This window comes from Salvelinus fontinalis, chromosome 20 (assembly GCF_029448725.1).
Source record: "Salvelinus fontinalis isolate EN_2023a chromosome 20, ASM2944872v1, whole genome shotgun sequence".
NCBI classification, from domain to species: domain Eukaryota; kingdom Metazoa; phylum Chordata; class Actinopteri; order Salmoniformes; family Salmonidae; genus Salvelinus; species Salvelinus fontinalis.
In genome coordinates, this window is record NC_074684.1 from 28,065,055 (window position 1) to 28,080,785 (window position 15,731).

The 15,731-nt window shown below is 40.3% G+C and overlaps 1 long non-coding RNA gene and 1 other non-coding gene across 2 annotated transcripts; one reads left to right on the plus strand and one right to left on the minus strand.

Moving 5' to 3' along the window:
- Positions 1 to 3,120: 3,120 nt before the first annotated feature.
- Positions 3,121 to 11,001, minus strand: LOC129817634 (uncharacterized). Its single transcript, XR_008753747.1, has 2 exons — positions 10,372 to 11,001; positions 3,121 to 5,961 (listed from the first exon to the last, which is right to left on the minus strand). It is a non-coding gene; the product is annotated as an uncharacterized LOC129817634 (long non-coding RNA).
- trnav-uac (transfer RNA valine (anticodon UAC)) lies at positions 9,389 to 9,465 on the plus strand. Its single transcript has one exon. It is a non-coding gene; the product is annotated as a tRNA-Val (tRNA).
- Positions 11,002 to 15,731: the final 4,730 nt, after the last annotated feature.

Here is a 15,731-nt window from a genome sequence, read left to right on the forward strand (position 1 = left end):
AATAATTTGAGAGTGCTCTTCTCGACCATTGATGGCCTAATAAATCCTACCCACGCCGACCTATGTGAACTTTCCTCCACATCTAAATGTGATGAGTTTGCAGCATATTTCAGAGATAAGATAACAAACATTAGGCTGGGTATCAGTCAAGCAAAACCTGATGAGAGGTTTGATATGTGCCCTAGCCTACCACACAAAGGCACTATGGATTTTCCCTGGTTGACACAGACATGCTCAGGAAAGTGATATCACATCTTAAGCCTTCTACCTGCCTTCTCGATCCTATCCCCACCACCTTCTTCAAAACAGTTTATAATTGCATATCTGAAGAAGTGCAAGCTATTGTTAAATCATTCCCTGTTCACAGGCACTTTCCCCACTGCACTAAAAACTGCTATGGTGAAACCCCTTGTGAAGTAAAGTAATCTAGATTCTTCAGCTTTTAGCAATTTACAGTCAATCTCCAACCTTCCATTCTTAAGCAAAATTCTGGAGAAATTGGTTTTCAAACAGCAAAATAATTTTTTTGGGAAAAAATCCAATCAGCCTTAGTTAAAGTGGTAAATGATCTTAGAGCCAACACAGATGCCAAACAGCTCTCTGTCCTTGTACGCTTTGATTTAAGTGCTGCATTCAACATTTTTGACCATGATGTCCTTCTGGCCTTTCCAGTCCAGTTCTAAATTGGTTTAGGACCTATTTAACCGGTCTAGAGTTTTTTTGTCACATAAGTTAGAGAAAATACACATCACATGTGGCGTTCCACAAGGTTCGATTTTGGGTCCGGTACTGTTCAGTTTATATATTTTTTATTTTTATTTTTTATTTTTACCTTTATTTAACTAGGCAAGTCAGTTAAGAACAAATTCTTATTTTCAATGACGGCCTAGGAACAGTGGGTTAACTGCCTGTTCAGGGGCAGAACGACAGATTTGTACCTTGTCAGCTTGGGGATTTGAACTTGCAACCTTTCGGTTACTAGTCCAACGCTCTAACCACTAGGCTACCCTGCCGCCCCAAACCTATATGTTACCCCTTGGCAGCGTTATCAGAAAGCACAGCAATGATTTTCACTGCTACGCAGACGATACACTACTTTGCATTTCTGTGTCACTTGGATGGTGTGCTTGAATGGCTAACAACTTCCTCCAGCTAAATCAAAACAAGACCGAGGTGCTTATTGTTGGAGCCAAAGCACAGAGAGTGAATCTAGCAGCACATTTTAATTCAAGGGCAATAAAGATAAAACACCAGGTAAAAAACCTAGGTGTTATTTTAGATTCTGAACTTGAATCACACATTAGTGAACAAAATACCTTTTTACCACCTGAGGAACATTACCAAGGTGCGGTCATTTCTCTCTCAGGCTGATACAGAGAGACTCATCCATGCTTTTATTACAAGCAGGCTTGATTACTGTAATGCTCTCCTGTCTGGTCTACCCAAGAAAGCCATTGGTCAACTGCAAAACATACAGAATGTTTCAGCACGGGTACTGACCAAGACCAGATGGAGAGCACACATTACACCGGTTTTAAGATCTCTGCACTGGCTGCCTGTGAGCATTATAATTAATTTCAAGATTCTTCTATTGGTTTTTAAATAAATCCACGATTTTGAACCCCAAAACATGTCTGACATGTTTTTTAGTTATGTACTTAGTAGGTCCTCTGCCACTGGCCTTTTAACTATCCCAAAGCTAGGACCAAGATGAATGGAGAGGCAGCTGTTAGTTACTATGCCCCCAGCCTCTGGAATAGCCTGCCAGAGAACCTGAGGGGGGCCAAAACTGTGGACATACAGTATTTCAAAGAGATCTTTAAACACACATTTTTAGCTTTGCTTTTCAGTCATTAAGTTTTTAATGTTATTCTTTTGTTTGTTGTGTAGTAAATGTTTCCCTTTCTGTGAGCTTCTGTGGCCTATCATGTCGCGGCTGAGCCTTTGTTGATCCGAGACGTTTCCACTTCACAATAACTGCACTTAGAGTTGACCGGGGCAGCTCTAACAGGGCAGAAATTTGACGAACTGACTTTTTGGAAAGGTGGCATCATATGACGGTGCCATGTTGAAAGTCACTGAGCTCTTCAGTAAGGCCATTCTACTGCCAATGTTTGTCTATGGAGATTGCATGGCTGTGTACTCGATTCGATACACCTGTCAGCAACGGGTGTGGCTGAAATAGCCAAATCCACACATTTGAATGGGTGTCCACATACTTTTGTGTATATAGTGCATGTCCTACATAGAACTATCGGAAATACATGGGAAGGTCTGCTCAACCAAAGATTATAACCAATTGATTACAGCACTACCCCAAAACCGGAGGCGGCAGGTGGCAGCGGGTTGAGGTAGGGAACTGGTCTGTCTGCCCTATATAAAGGATTAAAACTGGCAGAGGAATAAAAACAGCATAAATAGGAAACTATACCAGTTTAATTTGAGGACCAGGATGTTGACAGCTGCAGCACATAAGATTGCAAAATAGCTGGAAAGAGATTTTTGATGTATCGATTCCATGGCATAGGGTGTATGAGCTGATATGTAAAACAACGCAAGATTCAACACTTTGTGCTTTTCAGCTAAAATGATTGTACAAAATTCTTGTCACCAACAAAACGTTGAATATTTGAGGCATACGACCATCACAGCTCTGCAGATTTTGTTGTGGGGATACAGAATCAATAGACTATTTGTTTTGGTATTCCCCTCAGGTAGCCTGCTTCTGGTCTCAGGTTCAGGAATGGCTGAAAAAACACAACATTTATCTAAAATTTACCCTAGAAATGGCATTGTTGGGAGATTTGGAGAGACCTGGTCAGTCAATTGCTTATATACTAATACTCTTAGTAAAATGATTTATCTTCAACTCGCAATTGTTGGATTCTATTTGATTTAGATTCAAATTGTATGTGAAACATCACGACATAGTTGAAAGATATATGGCGCATAGAAATATGAAGAGGGTGGCCAGCAGAGATAGGTGGGAGGAGAGGATGGAAACCGAGGGTTGGGATGTGGAACTGGAGATGAGTGAGTGAAGTTGCTGGGGGAGGGGTAAAATGGTAAAAAAAATATATTTCAAAAATACATTACCAGTCAAAAGTTTGGACACACCTACTCATTCAAGGGTTTTCCTTTATTTTTACTATTTTCCACAATGCAGAATAGTAGTGAAGACATCAAAACCAGGAAGTAATGTAGTAACCATAAAAGTATTAAATAAATAAAGATATATTTTATATTCTTCAAAGTAGCCACCCTTTGCCTTGATGACAGCTTTGCACACTCTTGGCATTCTCTCAACCAGCTTCATGAGGAATGCTTTTCTAACAGTCTTGAATGAGTTCCCACATGCAGCTCTGGAAAAAATTAAGAGACCATTGCAAAATTATCCGTTTCTCTGGTTTGACTATTTATAGGTATGTGTTTGGGTGAAATTAACATTTTTGTTTTATTCTATAAACTACTGACAACATTTCTCCCAAATTCCAAGTAAAAATATTGTCATTTAGAGCATTTTATTTGCAGAAAATGACAAAAAATATGCAGTGTTGTCAGACCTCGAATAATGCAAAGATAATAAGTTCATATTCATTTTTAACAACACAATACTAATGTTTTAACTTAGGAAGATATTTCAGAAATCAATATTTGGTAGAATAACCCTGATTTCATGCGTCTTGGCATGCTCTCCATCAGTTTTTCACATTGATGTTGGGTGACTATTTTATTAACATTTATTTAAACAGGGGAAACAAGCTGAGACAGAGTCTCTTTTACAGTTGTGCCCTGTGATACAACAATACAAACACAGCAATTAATAACAATTTAAAACCAAACAAAATGAAAACATATAAAAAGGTACAAGACGGAGATGAAAAATATTAAAATAAATACACTATAAGAAAAATACATTACAAAAAGCAATTACAGTTTATAACAAAAAGCAATTACAGTTTATAATAAAAAGTTAATGTAATGTGCATTTAAACTGTCTTACAGGCACCAAAACATCTAACTGGAGTTCTCACTGCAATTCATTCCATGAGTGTGGAGCATGATATTCAAATGCCGTTTAGCCTAACAGAGTGAATCCAGGGTATCTCTAGCACTAGCATGTCCTGTGACCGAGTCTGATAAATTCTGTTTGACCACTGGATTTTTTAGTTAAAATAATTAGGACGTTTCTGCAAGACAGCTTTATAGACAAATATCAACCAGTGTCTGGCCCTTCTAAAAGCCAACCAAAGTGTATAAAAGGCAATGATGTTTGCACCAGTAACAAAGCGCAACGCTGCATGATACACTGCATCCAATTTCTTCAGTACTGATGCTGATCCATGCATATATCACCATAATCAAGCACTGACATAAGTGGTCTGTACAATTTCCTTTCTGTGCTCCGATGACAGACAAGATATATTTCTATAAAAAAATCTAATTCTCAATTTCAGCTTCTTTGCCATCTCAGTTAATAGTTTTAAAAGAGATGATCATCTAACCAAACTCCAAGGTATTTATAGGTGGGAACACATTCCGAAAGACAGCCATCATGGGGAGCGATGTTCAGAATTTCCAATTGTATGCCACTCCTGGAGCAAAAATGTAAGTATCTTGGCTTTGTTTGATGGCTTGTGACCATCCATCTTCCTCTTGATCACATTCCAGAGGTTTTCAATGGGGTTCAGGTCTGGAGGTTGGGCTGGCCATGACAAGGTCTTGATCTGGTGGTCCTCCATCCACACCTTGATTGACCTGGCTGTGTGGCATGGAGCATTGTCCTGCTGGAAAAACCAATCCTCAGAGTTGGGGAACATTGTCAGAGCAGAAGGAAGCAGGTTTTCTTCCAGGACAACCTTGTACGTGGCTTGATTCATGCATCCTTCACAAAGACAAATCTACCTGATTCCAGCCTCGCTGAAGAACCCCCAGATCATCACAGATCCTCCACCAAATTCCACAGTGGGTGCGAGACACTGTGGCTTGTAGGCCTCTCCAGGTCTCGCACCCACTGTGAAATTTGGTGGAGGATTGGTGATGATCTGGAGTGACTTGAAGATTGCTGTCCACTCTCCCCATCTAACATAACAGATTTTGAGAAAATCTGCAAGGAAGAATGAAAGAAAATCCCCAAATCCAGATGTGCAAAGCTGATACAGACATACCCAAGATTACTTAAAGCTGTAATCACTGTCATAGGTGCTTCTACAAAGTTTCCTAGAAGTGCCTGAGCATTGGGACAAAGCAGTCCAAAACCCCTAATGGCAGGTAACACCCATTACCTGTCCATCACACTCAAAACTAAAGTAACACGCAAATTGTCAGCCTGTAGTCTTAGCCTAAAATGTCAGGTATTCCCTAATTAACAGAGCTGCAAAGCCATATGTGCATAAATGTCAGATTTTTATGAACCTCAGATTCATAGCTGGGACAAAGGTTCACGTATAACATTGTAATAACAGAAAATATAGTTTAATATAACTGAAAGTACAGCATGTTCATAAACATCATATCGCATCGTAATTGCATTATAATCCACAGGAGCATTGCCATTCATTCTTGGCAATGCGGTGAGGCAATTTGTACAAAAAGGCATAAACACTCAATCATGTTGCATCGAGACAAAAACGAAAGTAATCCGTCAGCATGCCATTATGGCACAGTAACAATCCATAGTAGTTGGTCCCGATGAAGTCACTCTCTTTAGCTGCCTAGAGAACAAAGTTGTTTTTCTGGTTTGTTTGCCGTTGGCCTGTTTTCTGGGCTGTGTCTTTGTGGGCGTAGTTAAAGCTCTAGCCCAGGGCTTGCTGCTCCTGAGGAAATGCCTCTCCACCTTCAGTACTTTTTCCATACACAAAGTCAGGTTTCACCCCCAGCAAGAAGGAGAACCGGTCCAGTAGCCAGTCGTACATCCTGGGGAGAGTGGCCTCCATCTCCGCATAGTGGTTCTTACAAAACCTGAGGGGGAAACAAAACATTGCAGAAAAAATCAATGACGTTGGCTAGGTTTCCATCCAATTGGCGACCAGATTTTCAAGCGATTATAAGAAAATATGCACATTTTCGCACCAGTGGTGTGTTTCCACCAAACAGACTTGCTGTGGATAATAATCAGTGTTTGACGATGTACTACACACAATTTCCTTCGCTTAAGTTTTCAAGCATCGATCATCATGCCACCAGAATAAGACCCTGGATATTTATTGGAACGGAGCATCAAGCTCCATCACTGTGCACTTTCACTAGCGTGTGAAGTTCATCAATTTATTTAATCTGTAGCCTACAGTTCCTTCAGAAAGTATTCATGCCCCATGATTTATTCCACATTGATGTTACAGGCTGAATTCAAAATGGATTAAAACAATTATTCTCACAAATCTACACACAATACTCCATAAGGACAAAGTGAAAACGTTTTTAGAAATGTTAGCACATTTTTTGAAAATGAAATACAGATCTCATTTACATTAGTATTCACACCTGAGTCAATACTTTGTAGAAGCACCTTTGGCAGCGATTAAAGCTGTGAGTCATTCTGGGTAAGTCACTCAGAGTTTTACACACCTGGATTGTGCAACATTTGCCATTATTCTTTTAGAAAATCTTCAAGCTTTGTCAAATTTGTTGTTGATCACTGCTGGACAGAAATTCAGGTCTTGACCCAGATTTTCAAGTAGATTTAAGTCAAAACTAACTCGACCACATTCACCGTCTTCTTGGTTAGCAACTTCAGTCTAGATTTGGCCTTGTGTTTTAGGTTTTTGTCCTGCTGAAGGTAAATTCATCTCCCAGTGTCTGGTGGAAAGCAGACTGAACCAGGTTTTCCTCTAGGATTTTGCCAGTGCTTAGCTCCATTACGTTTATTTTTTATTCTGAAAAACTCCCTAGTCCTTAAGCATTATAAGCATACCCATAACATGATGCAGGAACCACTATGCTTGAAAATATGAAGAGTGGTACTCAGTAATGTGTTGTATTGGATTTGGCCCAAACATAGCATTTTGTATTCAGGACAAAAAGTGAATTGATGTGTCACATTTTTTTGCAGTATTACTATAGTGCCTTGTTGCAAACAGGATGCATGTTTTGGGATATTTGTATTCTGTACAGGCTTCCTTCTTTTCACTCTGTCAATTAGGTTAGTATTGTGGAATAACTACAATGTTGTTGATCCATCCTCAGTTTTGTCCTATCACAGCCATTAAACTATAACTCTTTTGAAGTCACCATTGGGGTCATGGTGAAATCCTTGAGCGGTTTCCAGATAATTTTACAGTATCAGTCAAAAGTTGACACACCTACTCATTCAAGGGTTTTTCTTTATTTTTACAATTTTCTACATTGTACAAAAAGTGTGAAGATATCAAAACTATGAAATAACATATGGAATCATGTAGAAACCAAAAAAAGTGTTAAATAAATCAAAATATTTATTTTAGATTCTTCAAAATAGCCACCCTTTGCCTTGTTGACAGCTTTGCACACTCTTGGCATTATCTCAACCAGCTTCACCTGGAATGCTTTTCCAACAGTTTTGAAGGAGTTCCCACATATGCTGAGCACTTGTTGGCTGCTTTTCCTTCACTCTGCGGTCAAACTCATCCCAAACCATCTCAAATGGGTTAAGGTCGGGTGATTGTGGAGGCCAGGTCATCTGATGCAGAACTCAATCACTCTCCTTCTTGGTCAAATTGCCCTTACACAGCCTGGAGGTGTGTTGGGTCATTATCCTGTTGAAAAACAAATGATAGTCCCACTAAGCGCAAACCAGATGGGGTGGCATATCGCTGTAGAATGCTGTGGTTGCCATGCTGGTAAAGTGTGCCTTGAATTCTAAATCAATCAATCACTGACAGTGTTACCAGCAAAGCACCATCACACCTCCTCCTCCATGCTTCACGGTGGGAACCACACATGCGGAGATCATGTTCACTTACTCTGCGTCTCACAAAGACACAGAGTTTGGAACCAAATATCTAAAATTTGGACTCACACCAAAGGACAGATAATGTCCATTGCTCGTGTTTCTTGGCCCAAGCAAGTCTATTCTTATTGGTGTCCTTTTGTAGTGGTTTCTTTGCTGCAATTCAACCATGAAAGCCTGATTCACGCAGTCTCCTCTGAACAGTTGATGTTGAGATGTCTGTTACTTGAAAACTGTGAAGCATTTTTTTGGGCTGCAATTTCTGAGGCTGGTAACTCTTATGAACTTATCTTCTGCAGCAGAGGTAAGTCTGGGTCTTCCTTTTCTGTGGCGGTCCTCATGAGAGCCAGTTTCATCATAGCGCTTGATGGTTTTTATGACTGCACTTGAAGAAACTTCCAAAGTTCTTGAAGTTTTCTGGATCGACTGACTTTCATTTCTTAAAGTAATGATGAACTGTTGTTTCTCTTTGCTTATTTGAGTGGTTCTTGCCATAATATGGACTTGGTCTTTTACCAAATAGGGCTATCTTCTGTTTACCAACCCTACCTTGTCACGACACAACTGATTTGCTCAAATGTATTAAGAAGGAAAAAAAATCCACAAATTAACTTTTAGCAAGGCACACCTGTTAATTGAAATGCATTCCAGGTGACTACCTCATGAAACTGGTTGAGAGAATGCAAAGCGTGTGCAAAGCTGTCAAAGGGTGTCTACTTTGAAGAATCTCAAATATAAAATATATTTTGATTTAACACTTTGGTCACTACATGATTTCATATTTGTTATGTCATAGTTTGATGTGTTCACTATTATTCTACAATTTAGAAAATAGCAAAAAGAAAAAGAAAAACCCTGGAATGAGTAGGTATGTCCAAACTTTTGACTGGTACTGTATGGGTGGGGTATAGAGTTGAGGTAGTCATTTAAAAATCATGTTATACACTACTATTGCACACAGTGAATCACAGAGTGAGTTGTTAAGCACATTTTTCCTCATGAACTTATCTAGGCTTGCCATAGCAAAGGGGTTGAATACTAATTGACTCAAGACATTTCAGCTTTTCATTTTTAATTAATTTGTAACCATTTCAAAAAGCGTAATTCCACTTTGACATTATGGGGTATTGAGTGTAGGCCAGTGACACAATCTCAATGTAATCCATTTTAATGTGGAAAAAGTCCCGGGGTGTGAATACTTTCTGAAAGCTCTGTAATAAACTGCATATGGTTTCCAGAGGCGTAGTGGGAGGACCACGCACCATATCATTGTGACTCCAAGTTTACTTTCCACCGCCATTTCTCACAGAATTAATTTTACAGACACAAAAAGATCCCACCATGTCAAACGAACAAATTAACTGTATGTTTCAGCATTCCTAAAATTGTACCAAAACTTCCTGTTTCCCTCACAGCTGTCGTGATTTAGTTTTTTAATACGGTTTGACTTTACTCAATGTAGTCTTCCTGTGTTGCTCAGTTGTTAGAGCATGGCGCTTACAACGCCAGGGTTGTGGGTTCGATTCCCACGGGAGACAAGTACAAAATGTATGCATTCATTACTGTAAGTCACTCTGGATAAGAGAGTCTGCTAAATGAGTAAAAAGTACATTACTCTAGCCCTGTGCTAAGTGGAGCACAATACCGGTGAGTTGTGCCTACAGACCAATCTGAAAGAGTTGAATGTAACTTTCATGAAGCAAAGGAGATTGAACAGTGGACTCCTAAAAGCAGAGTGCCTCTTTGCCAATGGTTTGTCTCACTTGCCTGTTTGCTCCTTTCCTTGTGCATGTGACAAATAACCAGTGTGTAAACAGCATACGACAGACATCCTGGTCCTCTCATCCAGACCATATTTAAACAGAGCACGTGTCTTGGCCGTTTTGTTTATACATGTATATTTATAAATCTCTACATGGCCGCAACAATTAACTTTTTTTCTAAAGCGTCATCATTCCTACTACCTATATGTGGGGGGGAACTATTTATTTAGCTGAAACTAGATTTAAACGAGATGGTGAAGATGGGCCCTATTCAGTGAAAGTGAAAGAGCCCCTGTGACACGACAGGTTAGAAGGGAGTCACTCTCCACAACTCCAAGAAATAGAATGAGTAAGGTGGAATAGAAAGCGAAGGGGAAAGGGTAGCTTGGTAGATTTGAACAGTGCTGACAGTGAAAACATCCCCCATCAGAGGAGAGAACACACAGGCCTGCATGGCCCCTCTCCTTCACCCAGCACATACAACCGCCACAAGCTCTCAGCAGTCTGGGAACTGGGCACCGTGTCTGTCTGAAGGCTATCGCTGTTGTATACAACATCAGTTAGGATGACACCATCACCTCTGTTTTGGTTTAGGTGAAGTGTTTCAGGGTAAGGGAGGTCTACTTTGTTCATCACTGACTCTACCTAAGGCGTTTCATGCAACCGGGCACTGGGCCTTACCTGGGCTTGCAGGCCCTCGGGGCTGGGTGCCAGTATTTTAGGTTGGAGGGCTGGAGGGTTGCTCTCCACGGTCTGGTGGTGCAGGCTGGGCCCGGAGGATGTAGCGGCCGCAGGGGAACCAGACAGCTTCTGGAAACTCATCTGTAGCTGCTCCGCAACACCTGGAGAAGGTGAGGATGTGGGAGAGGGAGGGTGAGGGAAAATAGTGTGGTTAGTGGGAGAGGGTGAGGGATGATGGTGAAAAGGAAGAAGGCGGGTGAGGGAAGAGAGTGTGGTTAGTTGGAGAAGGTGAGGGAAGATGGGGAGAGGGAGGGTGAGGGAAAAGAGTGGTTAGTTGGAGAGGGAGGGTGAGGGAAAAGAGTGTGGTTAGCATGAGAGGGTGAGGGATGATGGTGAAAAGGGAGAGGGAGGGTGAGGGAAAAGAGTGGTTAGTTGGAGAGGGAGGGTGAGGGAAAAGAGTGTGGTTAGCATGAGAGGGTGAGGGATGATGGTGAAAAGGGAGAGGGAAGGTGAGGGAAAAGAGTGGTTAGTTGGAGAGGGAGGGTGAGGGAAATTAGTGTGGTTAGTGGGAGAGGGAAACGGGGGGTGAGGGAAATTGGGGTGGAGAAGAGCGAGATTAGCAAAAGCAGGACACTGATAACAGTACCTGAACCAGGTTGCGCCTGTGTTTAGCTCCATTCTGTTTCTTTTTTATTCTGAAAAACTCCCCAGTCCTTAGCGATTACAAATACACCCATAACATGATGCAGCCACCGCTATCGGTGAAAATGTGGAGAGTGGTACTGTAATGTGTTGTATTGGATTTGCCCCACATTTTATTTTTGCAGTATTTGTATTCTGTACATGCTTCCTTCTTTTCACTCTGTCAATTAGGTTAGTATTGTGGAGTAACTACAATGTTGTTGATACATCCTCAGACTATGTGTGTAGCACACATAGTCTGCCTGAGAAGTTCAATGCACAATCATATAGTGACAGTAATTAATTGAATAGGTTTCCTTAGACAGTTTGTCAACTAAAACTACCATTCTTAAAACTAAGCGACATGGGAAGTCAAGGAAGCTCAGCAATCCCCTAATAACTGTGATAATGAAATATACAATTTGTCATCTAAAAGCTGCTGCGCGTTATTGCGGACCTGGTTATGTCTACAAGTGTGCATATAGCCTACACCAAAGACAACTGGACCGTGTACTTACTTTGCAAGCTCCTGTGTCATTTCCCGCTGTCGGACTGGACTTTCAAGTTGTAACGGTAAATTCCGATCCGTCCAATATAAAAAAAAAACACGAGATGCTGGTAGGTAAACTTATGTCAACCTTGTCCTTCAGAACTAGTTTAGTCGGCTTTTCTCGATCTATGAGCTGGAGCCGGAGTTTTGACTGCTATAGGCCACGAGATTGGCTTGCTGTGACACATAATGGGCGGGGTTACATTATAATGGGCCTTGGGAAAATAGTGCCTTCAGAAAGGATTCATATTTATTCTACATTTAGTTGTTACAGCCTAAATTCAAAATGGATGAAATATATATTTTTTAATCTCACTTGTCTTCACACAATACTCCATAATGACAACGTGAAAACATGTTTTAGAAAATATTTGCAAATTAATCGAAAATGAAATGTCGAAATATCTTATTTACATAACTATTCCAAACCTTTGCTATGTCACTCCACATTGAGCTCAGGTGCACCCAATTTCCTTTGATCATCCTTGAGATGTCACTACAAAAATGATTAGAGTCCACCTGTGGCCAATTCAATAGTTTTGGACATGATTTAGAAAGAAACACCTGTCAATATAAGGTCCTACAGTAAAAAGTGTATGTCAGAGCTGAAACTACTGTATACCATGAAGTCCAAGGAACTGTCTGTAGATTTCCGTAATGGAATTGTGATTAGACATATTTGGGGAAGGGTATAAAACTATTTCTAGAGTGTGGAAAGTTTCCAAGAGCAGTGGTCTCCATCATTGGGAAATTGAACAAATATATGGAGCTACCCAGACTCTGCCTAGAGCTGGTCGTCCGACTAAACTGAGCAACCAGATAAGAAGCACCTTGGTCAGGGAGGTGACCAAAAACCCAATGACCACTTGGACAAAACTACAGAGTTCCTTGGCTGAGATAGAAGAACATGCCAGAAGGACAACAGTCTCTGCAGCACTTCCACAATCTGGGCTTTATGGGAGAATGGCCATTTGGAACCCACTCCTTTGAAAAATGTACATGACAGCACGTATGGAGTTTGCAAAAAGGCACATGAAAGACTCGGAGCATAAGGCAAAATATTCTGTGTCTGATGAGACAAAACTGTAACTCTTGGCCTGAATTCAAAGCTCTATGTCTGGAGAAAACCAGGCACAGCTCATCACCCGTCTAACACCATCCCTACCAAATTCTACATGAAACTTCAACACAGGAACGATACCAAAAATAATTTGCAGAAACTCGTTACTAAAGACGAAGTCACCTATGACTCTCCAAATTATATTTTAAAAAGCAAGCTAAATACTTTAAGCAGATGTTCTATTTTCAGTCTCCTCCTCACTCTATGAATGATGATTACTGTAAGGAATTCTTTCCAAATAATACAAAATTGAAAATTAACAAATTCACAAAAATATCAATGCGAAGGCCAATGAAAGGAATAACTTTGAGGCTGTTAAATCATTTCAATCAAGCCTTTTTTTATGTATTCAAAGCTCCATTAGTAGCTTGTTTTAACTACTCAGATAAAAAATGGTCTGTCAGGTACGCAGCAGGAAGGTCTGTTTTCACTATAACTAAAACAATACCCAGATGACAAATATAAAGATCCAGTCCATCTAAATAACTGAACTCAATGTTGTGAATGCAAAAATACGGCCAAAATGCATCGTACACAGAATTAAAAAGGTTTTACCAGGTATTGTTCATCCTGATCAGACAGGTTTTATTGAGTGTATGAACAATACTCCATCACCTATTCTGCCTTCCTCGTGATGATTTAGTTGATCAATTTAATAGCAAATTAAGGGCAACCATTGATGCCATAGCTCCAGTAAAGTTGAAAAGGGCCACATCCAAACGGAGTGAGGAAACTAGTAAATTCAAGAAAAAAAGCAGAAAGGCGGAGCAGAAGTGGAGAAAGTCAAAGTTGCAGGTCCATTATGATAATCTGAGAGAGCAACTTGGCATATTTAACAAGGCAATTAGAAAAGCCAGACGGGCTCATTTCTCTAACTCAATCACTAATAATCAGAATAATTTGAGAGTGCTCTTCTCGACCATTGATGGCCTAATAAATCCTACCCACGCCGACCTATGTGAACTTTCCTCCACATCTAAATGTGATGAGTTTGCAGCATATTTCAGAGATAAGATAACAAACATTAGGCTGGGTATCAGTCAAGCAAAACCTGATGAGAGGTTTGATATGTGCCCTAGCCTACCACACAAAGGCACTATGGATTTTCCCTGGTTGACACAGACATGCTCAGGAAAGTGATATCACATCTTAAGCCTTCTACCTGCCTTCTCGATCCTATCCCCACCACCTTCTTCAAAACAGTTTATAATTGCATATCTGAAGAAGTGCAAGCTATTGTTAAATCATTCCCTGTTCACAGGCACTTTCCCCACTGCACTAAAAACTGCTATGGTGAAACCCCTTGTGAAGTAAAGTAATCTAGATTCTTCAGCTTTTAGCAATTTACAGTCAATCTCCAACCTTCCATTCTTAAGCAAAATTCTGGAGAAATTGGTTTTCAAACAGCAAAATAATTTTTTTGGGAAAAAATCCAATCAGCCTTAGTTAAAGTGGTAAATGATCTTAGAGCCAACACAGATGCCAAACAGCTCTCTGTCCTTGTACGCTTTGATTTAAGTGCTGCATTCAACATTTTTGACCATGATGTCCTTCTGGCCTTTCCAGTCCAGTTCTAAATTGGTTTAGGACCTATTTAACCGGTCTAGAGTTTTTTTGTCACATAAGTTAGAGAAAATACACATCACATGTGGCGTTCCACAAGGTTCGATTTTGGGTCCGGTACTGTTCAGTTTATATATTTTTTATTTTTATTTTTTATTTTTACCTTTATTTAACTAGGCAAGTCAGTTAAGAACAAATTCTTATTTTCAATGACGGCCTAGGAACAGTGGGTTAACTGCCTGTTCAGGGGCAGAACGACAGATTTGTACCTTGTCAGCTTGGGGATTTGAACACTTCACAATAACTGCACTTAGAGTTGACCGGGGCAGCTCTAACAGGGCAGAAATTTGACGAACTGACTTTTTGGAAAGGTGGCATCATATGACGGTGCCATGTTGAAAGTCACTGAGCTCTTCAGTAAGGCCATTCTACTGCCAATGTTTGTCTATGGAGATTGCATGGCTGTGTACTCGATTCGATACACCTGTCAGCAACGGGTGTGGCTGAAATAGCCAAATCCACACATTTGAATGGGTGTCCACATACTTTTGTGTATATAGTGCATGTCCTACATAGAACTATCGGAAATACATGGGAAGGTCTGCTCAACCAAAGATTATAACCAATTGATTACAGCACTACCCCAAAACCGGAGGCGGCAGGTGGCAGCGGGTTGAGGTAGGGAACTGGTCTGTCTGCCCTATATAAAGGATTAAAACTGGCAGAGGAATAAAAACAGCATAAATAGGAAACTATACCAGTTTAATTTGAGGACCAGGATGTTGACAGCTGCAGCACATAAGATTGCAAAATAGCTGGAAAGAGATTTTTGATGTATCGATTCCATGGCATAGGGTGTATGAGCTGATATGTAAAACAACGCAAGATTCAACACTTTGTGCTTTTCAGCTAAAATGATTGTACAAAATTCTTGTCACCAACAAAACGTTGAATATTTGAGGCATACGACCATCACAGCTCTGCAGATTTTGTTGTGGGGATACAGAATCAATAGACTATTTGTTTTGGTATTCCCCTCAGGTAGCCTGCTTCTGGTCTCAGGTTCAGGAATGGCTGAAAAAACACAACATTTATCTAAAATTTACCCTAGAAATGGCATTGTTGGGAGATTTGGAGAGACCTGGTCAGTCAATTGCTTATATACTAATACTCTTAGTAAAATGATTTATCTTCAACTCGCAATTGTTGGATTCTATTTGATTTAGATTCAAATTGTATGTGAAACATCACGACATAGTTGAAAGATATATGGCGCATAGAAATATGAAGAGGGTGGCCAGCAGAGATAGGTGGGAGGAGAGGATGGAAACCGAGGGTTGGGATGTGGAACTGGAGATGAGTGAGTGAAGTTGCTGGGGGAGGGGTAAAATGGTAAAAAAAATATATTTCAAAAATACATTACCAGTCAAAAGTTTGGACACACCT